Below are 12,592 nucleotides of genomic sequence, written 5' to 3'. Positions count from 1 at the left end.
TTTCCGACCCTATAAAGTATATAATGTCTTGATCAGGGTCACTAGCCGAGTCGAACCAGCGATGTCAGTCTGTCTGTCTGTATGAACGTTGAGATCTCGGAAACTACAAATACTAGAAAGTTGGGACTAACCACACATATTCTTGGGCTTCCTACGGAGCGCAAGTTCATTTCAGCGCCACGCCCCCTCTAACACTGCGCGAAATATCATGAAAAACATTACAATTTAACCGATTACAACCTATTATTTCTATGGGAGCTATAGGATATAGACGTGCGATCGGCACGCGCTTTTACCCTGACCAAGGTATGCACAATAAAATACGATTTGGAAAGATTCATATCAATAACTTTTACACTGCGCGAAAAATCTTCAGTTTTTGCAAGTTATATCGGATTGTTCCTATGAGAGCTATAGGATATAGACGTCCGATTGGGTCGATTTTCAAATTTTGCTGCGTACACATTTTTAAGGATGACTGAAAAAGTTTTAAGTCGCTAGCTTCTAAACTGAGCCCGCAAACGGTAGTAAAGCAGACATACGGACGGATAGACGGACAGACGAACATGGCTATATCGACTCCCCTATTGATCCTGATCAAGAAAATATACACTTTATGGGGTCGGAAACGTCTAATTCACTGCGTTACAAACTTCTGACCAAAATTATAATACCCTCTGCAAGGGTATAAAAATCGACCTCTTCCTACTCGAAGACAATCTTGGTTTCCCGGTAAAGAAATGGGCACTTACAATTTTTTTATGGTGTCCATTTTTTTAAAGTGTAAAAAACGGACCTTTTTTTTCTTTTGTTCTGGTAAACCGATTTTGGTCACCTTAGACTTATTTTACGGGTAATTGAATGTCCTTTAACTTTCTTATACACAGCATTGAGTACCAGTCATTAGTGTAGAAGCTACACCGATATGAAGATGATGATGAAGACAAGCATGTTTTAGTGAAACAACACATTTCTAAAAAATGCTTTTCAAGCCGGGTGGCCTTATTTTGTTAGTTTGGTTTTTAACATATGAACAAATTATTTTTCTAGGCCTTGCGGCATCAGTAGTTTTTTCTGCCCAGTACATGATCCGCTATCTTATGTGTTTTTTTTTCTAGCGAAATTATGGCGTTTAAAATTAGCTTGTGGCGGACTTATATCGTTTTTAAGTGACATTTGAGGAAAAAATTACATAATTTCGCCAGCTAAGAATTTATGTCGCTGCCAAACGACATTAGTTCGCGCGAAAGGATCGGCAGGTAAACAACAAAGAAGGGGCCCAATGTCGGCTGGGGATCAACAGCTGGAGTTAAATATTTCCGGAAATAAGGAAAATTAAAAAAACATCTAAAGCTCCAACTCTTTTGGGTAAAAACTGTGGGTGTAATTTTGGAGAAGAAATTTTCCAACAATTTTCTTCGTGCGCCCTTCGTCTTTAGAATTGCATCCATTAGGTGATCCGTTACTTTATCCTAATTTAATCATTACATACATGCCAATTTATCGATGTGTGTGTGTCATTGCGTTTCTCACATGCAAATGTGACGACTGAAAGTTTTCCCTGCTCTCCCCTTCAAAACCAATCCAAAATTTTTTTTTAAATTAAAACAAAAATTCCTTGTGCAATTTACGGTTTGTCTACACACTTTTACTTAGAATAATCCGTTCTGGTATCCAAATGGTAAAATTTTTGATCAGGTGTTTCCAAACCAGAAAAAAAACATTGGCCGCCTCTCTTTCTCTTCAAATGACTCTCTCTCTGCTCACTACTCTCTCGCTCTGCTTCTGTTGACGTTTGTGAGTGCTGCGAACTGCTGAAGCATAAAAAAAACAAAAACAACGTGCTGCCAAAAAGGCCCCCCGCACCACCCGCAATCTTACAAAATAAAATCATATAACATCAACCGTGGGTCCAAAAAAAACAAATACCTCACTGATTGTATGGCATAGCTCCATACTTTAAACCATAACGGATCCGATCGCATAATCGGTGCGGAAAAATTAATTAAGTGCCCCAACCGGAAATCGGCTCATCTTCTGGGCTTTCAAAGATTACCACAAACAAAGCTTAAAATAAAACAAGAGAGAACGCTATAGTCGGGTTGGTGTCCCGACTATCTAATACCCGTCACTCAGCTAAAGAGAGTTCGAACGCTGTACTCGGGTTGGTGTCCTGACTAATAATCGTAACTCAGCTAAAGGGAGTGCGAGGGAGATAGATATATAAATTTTGATTGCGTATAACTTTTTAATGAATGGTCCGATTTGAAAAATGTCTTCTACATTTCGATAGGTATGAATATACACAACAAAATCGCCTTTATACTTCTCGGAAATCTTTAAAGATGTGGGCGCAGGACCCATTTTAAAATCGTTAGTGGGCGATTGTGGGCGTTAGAGGGGGCGTGGCGCTCGGCTAAAATAAACTTGCGCTGCGTAGGAAGCCAAAGAATATGTGTGGGAAATCTCAACCTTCTAGCGTTTTTCAGTTCTCAGCGTTCATACAGACAGACAGACAGACAGACGGACAGACGGACAGACGGACATGGCTAGATCGACTCGGCTAGTGCCCCTGATCAAAAATATATATACTTTATGGGGTCGGAAACGCTTCCTTCTAGCTGTTACATACTTTTGCACGAATCTAATATACACCCAGAAAAATGATGGACAACATTTTAGGTCATGCATAGCCTAAAACATTTTAAATGGACTAAAAGTTCCTTTTTAGGTCATGTACTGCCTAAAAATTTAAACTTTTGGTATATTTGCCCTACTATTTACGTCCCGTATAGCCTAATATTTTAGGTTATCGTGGGCCTTAAAATTAATGCATTTTACCTAAATAAATTTTAACGGAACTCTGATACCGTTCTAGCGACGCTATAATTCCCAACCAGTTATAGCGCGGCTTGCATGGTAACCCACTTCGATCGTTGAATAAAACAGCGATTTCACTGCTGAACAGTGAAGCCTCTTCGCTCGTTTTTGTGTGTTGGAATAATGACGACTTCTTGAAGACTAAGCCGACATTGACCTCGAGTTAGCTATAAATTTCTCTGTATTTACTTTATAATATGAAACATTTTTCAGTACAAATTTTTAGGCCAAAGAAAGCCTAAAATTTTGGATAGGGGTTTTCTCATATTTTAAGGCAGCGTATTACCTAAAATCTAGGCCAAAAATTACCCCATTTAAGGCCATTAATGGCCTAACATTTTAGGTCATACAATCCTAAATTTTAGGCCATTCAAGGACTTAGCTCCAGTTTTAGGCCAATTTTACCTAAATTCTAGGCCATTTTTTGACATTTTAGGTCATTTTTTTTTTCTGGGTATACCCTTTTACTCTACGAGTAACGGGTATAAATATATGAACTTGTTTGGTTGAAAGATGTGGAAATGGTTGATGTTTTAATTAAGCAATTTCGCATTTTTCAAAAGTCCTGGGAGTCCTTAGGAGCCGAATTTTGAAAAGTCCTTTCTTAGTGCACACCTCCTCTAACACACGATTCAGACCCAATTTTTCCAGAATTTTAGGTCTTACGGTTTTGGGCTGGGTGAACATGACGCTAATCGACATCTACTCTTTTATAGTAATACTCGATAACACACAAATACCTATGAAAGGCTACGGCCAAAATTAAAAAAAGCACCTAAAGCTCCAACTCTTATGGGTGAAAGCTGTGGCTGTAATTTTGGAGACGAAATTTGCCAACAATTTTCTTCGTGCGCCCCTCGACTTTAACATAATTTAAATTTTTGCAAAATATTTGATTTAGAACTGCATGCATTGGGTGATTCGTTATTTGATCCTAATACTTATACATACTTATGTACATGCCAATTTATCTATGTGTGTGTGTGTCATTGCGTTTCTCACATGCAAATGTGACGGCTGAAAGTTTTTCCCTGCTCTCCCCTTAAAAACCAAAAACATTTTTATACCCTTGCAGAGGGTATTATGATTTCAGTCAGAAGTTTGCAACGCAGTGAAGGAGACGTTTCCGACCCCATAAAGTATATATATTCTTGATCAGCATCACAAGACGAGTCGATCTAGCCATGTCCGTCTGTCCGTCTGTCCGTCCGTCTGTCCGTCTGTCCGTCTGTCTGTTTCTACGCAAACTAGTCTCTCAGTTTTTGAGCTATCAGGATGAAACTTTCCCAAAAGTCTTCTTTCTATTGCAGGTAGTATATATGTCGGAGCCGACCGGATCGGACAACTATATCTTATAGCTCCCATAGGAACAATCGGAAAAAAAAAACTTTAAAAAATTCTAGCTTCGGTGTTTTTTGAAATATTACCTTCTACTTTTGGGGATGTTATTTTTTAAATATATCTGAATTTCGAATTAATTATTTAAAAAATCGGACTACTATATCATATAGCTGCCATAGGAACGATCGGAAAATTAATGGAAAAGTAATAGGAAATAAATTCTAGCTTCTTTGGATTTTATTGTATTATCTTCTACTCTAGGATATGACACTTTTTAAATATTTCCGAATTTCAATTTTAATTTAATCAAAATCGGACGACTATATCATATAGCTGCCATAGGAACGATCGGAAAATTAATGGAAAAGTAATAGGAAATAAATTCTAGCTTCTTTGGTTTTTATTGTATTATCTTCTACTCTAGGATATGACTCTTTTTAAATATTTTCGAATTTCAATTTTAATTTGATCAAAATCGGACGACTATATCATATAGCTGCCATAGGAACGATCGGAAAATTAATGAGAAATATTAGAAAATTGAACATTTTTGCGATTTGTTAATTAATAGGAATGATCTGCAAGGGTATATAAGCTTCGGCTGGCCGAAGCTAGCTTCCTTTCTTGTTTTAAAATCAAAACAAAAATTTTGCATTTCATGGGTTGGCTACATACTCTGACTTAGAATTGCATCCATTAGATAATCCGTTATAATATCCAAATAGTAAAACTTTGATCATGTATTTCCAAACCAGAAAAAAAATTAAGTGCCCCAACCGGAAATTGGTTGGGGCTCATCTTCTGGACCTTCAAAGATTTCCCCAAACAAAGCTTAAAATAAAACAAGAAAGGAAGCTAGCTTCGGCCAGCCGAAGCTTATATACCCTTGCAGATCATTCCTATTAATTTGCAAATCGCAAATTGTTCAATTTCCTATTATTTCTCATTAATTTTCCGATCGTTCCTATGGCAGCTATATAATTCAGTAGTTTAATTTTAATAAAATTAAATCCGAAATACGGATATATTTAAAAAAAAGCATATCACAGAGTTGAAGAGAATACAATAAAACCAACGAAGCAATAATTTTTTTCCTATTAATTTGCATTTAATTTTCCGACCGTTCCTATGGCAGCTATATGATATAATGTCCCCATTTTTTCCAAATTTTATTCGAGATTCATAAATATTTAAAAAATAACATTCCCAAGAGTAGAAGGTAATATTTCAAAAAACACCGAAGCTGGAATTTTTTAAATTTCCTATTATTTTTCATTAATTTTCCGATCGTTTCTATGGCAGCTATATGATTCAGTAGTTCAATTTGAATAGAATTAAAACAATTTTTTCAAGAATTTTAGGTCTTATGGTTTGATCTGGGGGAACATGACGGAAATCGATATCTACTCTTTTATGGTAGGGACCGAAAATAATAGTTATTTTACTGTTTTTAACTAAAAAAATCATACGCTTAGGATAACACTAAAAATTTGAGAAAGAAATCATAAAGCCAATTTAATGCGGCCTATTCATATCCGCAATGACCTAAAAATTGTTATCTTTTTTAAAATTGGTCATGAAGTAACTGTTATTTCAGACTTTTAAAATAAAAGTCAGAGAATAACAGTTATTTTCTGCCCAAAAAATAAAAGTCTCTCGTAACTTTTATTCATGACTTTTATAATAAAAGTCTAAAAATAACTGTTATTGTGCGACTGAAACACAAAAAAGTCCAAAATATCTCTTGCCAATAACGTCACAAAATCTCCTCTGTTGAAATTCGGTTGGAATTTGTACTTATCTTCTTATGGCGGCAATTTGTATTCACCTACATGCATAAATTCTTTAATACAAGGACACCGCGAGTTCTTTAGGGCAAGAGGAACAAATATTGACAATCTTAAAAAATGTTGTAGATTTTTTTTTGTTAACCACTTGATCATATACATGAATACATCAACACAGTGAGACCGCGAATTGTTAAGCACTAGAGGAACCTGCTTTGTCAACCATATGTACATAGCTACGAATTCCAAACTTTTGGTCAACCATTGGTTCCTCTTGCACTTAAGAATTCGCGGTGTCGTTGTATTAAATAATTCATGCATGTAGGTAAATACAAATTGCCACCATAACAACATACTAAAAGTACAAATACCAACCGAATTTCAACAGATGAGATTTTGTGACGTCATTGGCAAGAGATATTTTTGACTTTTTTGTGTTTCAGTCGTACATTAACATTTTTAGACTTTTGTTATAAAAGTCATGAATATAAGTTACGGAAGACTTTTATTTTTTTGCTGAGAAAATAACTCTTATTTTCTGAGTTTTATTTTAAAAATCTGAAATAACATTTACTTCATGACTTATAAATAAAAGGTGGTGAATAACGACACAGGAACACGAAATTAAACTTTGTGAAATTTCCACGAACCATTTCAAGTTTTCCATGATGTTTAGGTGATCCTAAGTAAAATTCCCATACAAAATTATTTTCCGTCACCTACAGGTTCCGCGGTATAGCTAAGAATACAAAAAACCGATGTTTGCCGACATTTTGAATTACGTGGCCTATAAAATTGGACTAACCTTTATTATTTTCAGTAGGACCTAGTCTCAATACATCACGGCATTCCTAAAAAATAGTCCCCATTGTGAACCATGGCCCATGTCTTTGGAATTCGACGCCAAAGTTGAAACTCCCAAAATTGTAAAGATTTTTCTGATGGAAAAACAATTCTGAGGATTAAATCTTGAATGGAAGTAATTTTAACTATTCATTGTATCTATTGTTTATTGTATTCTTTAATTTCGGTTTAAAGCGATTTCATGAGGATATTTTTTATTGGATTTATTATACTAATAAAAGAGTTTCATTTATTTCATTATGTATTCATAAATGTTGTCAAATTTTAAATAAGTCAAGGCATTCTACAGAATGGGAGTAAACATATATATTTCTCTATGTATGTTCACTAGGGTGGACTTTTTTTGTATGAAATTTCTAAGGCCCCTTCATATATGGCTTTTCTGTATCCTTAATCCATAAAAGAAAGAAAAAGTAAAAAATAATTAGTTTTAGTCGGTGCGCAACGGCTTCAAAGTTTATTACGCATTTTTCAGATTCATCTAGATGCCGTAGACTTGATTTTATCACTATGGACGGCAGTCCATGTAGTGACGAAGCGCACCAGGAGAGTGTGCGAAGGCGACTACTATATATACACGAAGAAATGAAAATCTACTGTGATGGTCCGATCATAATGAATGATACACCTATCGAAAGGTATTGCAATAACTTAAAGGATTGCATACCAAGACTTTAAGAAAATCAATTGGCTTGGGAGAGAGAGCGGTGAAAGTGAAAAAGTGAAAATTTCGAAATTTGGAGCTGTTGGGGCCGGTGGGGATAATTGCCCCCTCGCAGTATTCCTTTTGAAAATACCCGTCGAATGAGGGGTCGTTTGTCAAAATCCGACGCTCCGTTCAAAAGTTATAGCCAAAATAAGATTTTCTTCGTCTTCCCAAAATGAAAATTTAATTCTGTTTGTCAGTTTGTCAGTTTGTCAGTTTGTCAGTTTGTCAGTTTGTCCAAAACATGTTTTTTAAGTTTTGAAAATTTTATATGACGTTCATCACATCGATATAAAAAACTTTTGTTCTACCACTTTTGGAAAAACTCGCTAGTTTAGCGGGAAAACAGCTATAAATAGCTAAAAATCGGAAAGCCGTAACTTCTATACTACTAAAGCTACAGACTTGTGCTGCATCTCGTTTGAAAGGTATTTTTAAATGCTATAAACGCCTTCTATATGCAATTTGTGTAAATGTAATAATTAAAAAAATATGAACAAAAGACATTTTTTTAAAACTTTTTTTTTAGCTTTTTTTTTATTTTTCTCAAAAACGGCTCTAACGATTTTCTTTAAAACCTTAAACTGTATAGCCCTTGAGATTCCTTAAATTTTGGTATATAACACATTACTGTAAAAAGTCACGTTTAAAAGTTATTTTTATACGAAAATAGCCACTTTTGCCAGCTCGAACAATTAACGCTCCCTGAGTATTGAATTTTGTGGGAGGGTATCCGAACTGTACTTTAGGGTCATGGAATCAGTAAATTTGCACTTAAGAGTTCCATATAGGAATCTTTTGTTCTACGACTTTTGGAAAAAGCCGCTACTTTAGCGGGAAAAAGCTAAAAATAGCTAAATTTCGTTAGTTTGTAAGTTCTGCACTACTAAAGGTACAGACATGTGCTATACCTCGTTTAAAAGGTATTTTGAAATACTTCAACGCCTTTTTAACTTAACTTGTTAAAATACAATAGTTTAAAAATTATGATTGACCAATTTAAATTTAAATGTATATATTAGCTCCTATGAGAGCAAATGTAAACAAACAAAAACTTCTGATATCAAATAAAAACACCTCTTAACGAGGTAAAAAACTAGTGACGACCGCACCTTCAACATACAAAAGTTTTGATATCAACATTTGTGACGAAAAATTATTACACTCGTCATTAAATAGACTTTCTAATATTTTCTCATTCGGCACGCTGCAATAGAAAATGCCTGTGAAGGGAAAAATGCTGGAATAGTTTGCTAGGGCGGGCCGAATGAGAAAATATTAGAAAGTCTATTTAATGACGAGTGTAATAATTTTTCGTCACAAATGTTGATATCAAAACTTTTGTATGTTGAAGGTGCGGTCGTCACTAGTTTTTTACCTCGTTAAGAGGTGTTTTTATTTGATACTTTATACCCGAACTATTTAACAAGGGATGCAGTCGGTGATAAAATTCAAATCGTTGGGAGACAATTACAACTTAAAAACAAGAAAGGAAGCTAGCTTCGGCCAGCCGAAGCTTATATACCCTTGCAGATAAAGCAAACACCTATAGTTTAATGCTCACTCTGTGCAGTTCCAGGGATTCCAGATTCAGCGTGCCTTTTATTTAAATTTTGTTTTTAAGTTGTCAAAAATCAATACGCCTACTACCTACAAAGTTACAGTGAATTTTCTTAAATTTGTTTGAATATTCCTATGGGAGCCTTAAGATATAGTGGTCTGATCCGGCTAGCTCCGACATATGTACTACCTGCAATAGAAAGAAGACTTTCGGGAAAGATTCATCGCGATAGCTTTAAAACTGAGAGACTAGTTCGCATAGAAACGGACAGACGGACATGGCTAGATAGACTCGGCTATTGGTGCTGATCAAGAATATATATACTTTATGTGTTCGGAAACGTCTCCTTCACTGCGTTGCAAACATCTGACTGAAATTTTAATACCCTCTTCAAGGGTATAATAACAATAATAACGAATAATCAATGACTTTTAGAGTACAACTTATAACTATTACGGTCCCTGAAAAATAATAGTCAATATCGTTGTATCGTAAGCCAGCATTTCTTTGACGAAAATGATTATTGGCGAACGCAAAAGTAATAGTTAATCTTCAAAATTGTAAAATAGAATCTATATTTTATTGTGAGTCACAAAAAAAAATGGTGGGTCGGGGATCGAGCTCGGTCCTTTTTGTCGGGAGACAGAAGCTCTACAGGCTAGGCTACGTCCAACTGTTCATATTCATGAAATAAATTTCTACTTGACTCTTTTATCAAATAAAAACACCTCTTAACGAGGTAAAAAACTAGTGACGACCGCACCTTCCACATACAAAAGTTCTGATATCAACATTTGTGACGAAAAATTATTACACTCGTCATTAAATACACTTTCTAATATTTTCTTATTCGGCCCGCCCTAGCATACTATTTTAGCCTTTTTACCTTCATAGGCATTTTCTACATTTTCTCATTCGGCCCGCCCTAGCATACTATTTTAGCCTTTTTACCTTTATAGGCATTTTCTATTGCAGCGTGCCGAATGAGAAAATCTTAGAAAGTGTATTTAATGACGAGTGTAATAATTTTTCGTCACAAATGTTGATATCAGAACTTTTGTATGTTGAAGGTGCGATCGTCACTAGTTTTCTACCTCGTTAAGAGGTGTTTTTATTTGATATCAGAAGTTTTTGTTTGTTTATATTTGCTCTCATAGGAGGTAGTATATACATTTAAATTTAAATTTAAGGAATCTCAAGGGCTATACAGTTTAAAGTTGTAAGGAAAATCGTTAGAGCCGTTTTTGGAAAAAATAAAAAAGAGCTAAAAAAAAAGTTTAAAAAAATTGTATTTTGTTTATATCTTTTTAACTATTACATTTACACAAATTGCATATAGAAGGCGTTTATAGCATTTAAAAATACCTTTCAAACGAGCACAAGTCTGTAGCTTTAGTAGTATAGAAGTTACGGCTTTCCGAATTTTAGCTATTTATAGCTATTTTTCCGTTAAACTAGCGGGTTTTTTCCAAAAGTGGTAGAACAAAAGTTTTTTATATCGATGTGATGAACGTCATATCAAATTTTCAAAACTTAAAAAACATGTTTTGGACAAACTGACAAACAGAATTAAATTAAATCAATAGGAACACAAATAAAGCATTGCGAGGGGGCATTTATCCCCACCGGCCCCAACAGCTCAAAATTTCGAAATTTTCACTTTTTCACTTTCACCGCTCTCTCTCCAAAGCCAATTGATTTTCTTAAAGTCTTGGTATGCAATCCTGTTAGTTTTCGCAATACCTTTCGATAGGTGTATCATTCATTATGATCGGACAATCACAGTAGATTTTCATTTCTTCGTTTATATATAGTAGTCGCCTTCGCACACTCTCCTGGTGCGCTTCGTCACTACATGGACTGCCGTCCATAGTGATTCGAGCGAAACCAAAAAGTTGACATGTTAAAGTCTGACAAGAAATGGAATAAAGTAAATTCCTACTTTTACACTTAATTTTTAGCGAAACTTTAGGGCCATTGCGCACCGCCCAAACGATGATATACAATTTTTCGGTTTTCGCATAAATTTATTGGAATTTAGTTGACCTTAAAAAAGTCCACCCTAATGTTCACTGATTGTTCAGTGAACGTTTTTAGTTTCTTAGTTCTAGAGGTTGCCATGACTTATTCAAAATTTGACAACATTTAGGAGTAGGGGAGAGTGGGGTAATTTCGTCACAGGGGCAATTTCGTCACCTGCAATATCTCGGAATCCATAAGTCGTAAAAATATATAATTTTTTTGTTTTAGTCCTTCAAGACGGCATGACACAACCAATGCATTTTTTTTGCACAGGAGGTCAAGATAATTAAGCTATAATATTAAATGTGTTTTAATAGTTCAAAAGCTACATTTAGTTCTCGACGAAATTTTTTCTGTATGCCTTAATTGAAAAGGGATAAGATACAGTTTTTATACCCTTGCAGAGGGTATTATGATTTCAGTCAGAAGTTTGCAACGCAGTGAAGGAGACGTTTCCGACCCCATAAAGTATATATATTCTTGATCAGCATCACAAGACGAGTCAATCTAGCCATGTCCGTCTGTCCGTCCGTCTGTCCGTCTGTCCGTCTGTCTGTTTCTACGCAAACTAGTCTCTCAGTTTTTGAGCTATCGGGACAAAACTTTCGCAAAAGTCTTCTTTCTATTGCAGGTAGTATATATGTCGGAGCCGACCGGATCGGACAACTATATCTTATAGCTCCCATAGGAACAATCGAAAAAAAAAAACTTTAAAAAATTCTAGCTTCGGTGTTTTTTGAAATATTACTTTCTACTTTTGGGGATGTTATTTTTTAAATATTTCTGAATTTCGAATTAATTATTTAAAAAATCGGACTACTATATCATATAGCTGCCATAGGAACGATCGGAAAATTAATGGAAAAGTAATAGAAAATAAATTCTAGCTTCTTTGGTTTTTATTGTATTATCTTCTACTCTAGGATATGACTCTTTTTAAATATTTCCGAATTTCAATTTTAATTTAATCAAAATCGGACGACTATATCATATAGCTGCCATAGGAACGATCGGAAAATTAATGGAAAAGTAATAGGAAACAAGAAAGGAAGCTAGCTTCGGCCAGCCGAAGCTTATATACCCTTGCAGATCATTCCTATTAATTAACAAATCGCAAAAATGTTCAATTTTCTAATATTTCTCATTAATTTTCCGATCGTTCCTATGGCAGCTATATGATATAGTCGTCCGATTTTGATCAAATTAAAATTGAAATTCGAAAATATTTAAAACAAGAAAGGAAGCTAGCTTCGGCCAACCGAAGCTTATATACCCTTGCAGATCATTCCTATTAATTAACAAATCGCAAAAATGTTCAATTTTCTAATATTTCTCATTAATTTTCCGATCGTTCCTATGGCAGCTATATGATATAGTCGTCCGATTTTGATCAAATTAAAATTGAAATTCGAAAATATTTAAAAAGAGTCA

General features: G+C 34.9%; 1 protein-coding gene across 1 annotated transcript in view; it reads left to right on the top strand.

Moving 5' to 3' along the window:
• Scp1 (Sarcoplasmic calcium-binding protein 1) overlaps window positions 1-12,592 on the top strand; it is a 117,093-nt gene that overhangs the window by 33,842 nt on the left and 70,659 nt on the right. The gene's annotated exons all lie outside the window — the stretch shown is intronic.

The sequence above is a fragment of the Drosophila takahashii genome, chromosome 2R (genome assembly GCF_030179915.1).
Source record: "Drosophila takahashii strain IR98-3 E-12201 chromosome 2R, DtakHiC1v2, whole genome shotgun sequence".
Lineage (NCBI taxonomy): Eukaryota > Metazoa > Arthropoda > Insecta > Diptera > Drosophilidae > Drosophila > Drosophila takahashii.
Note: the sequence above shows the minus strand (reverse complement) of the source record. Positions and strands in the feature narration are given on the sequence as shown.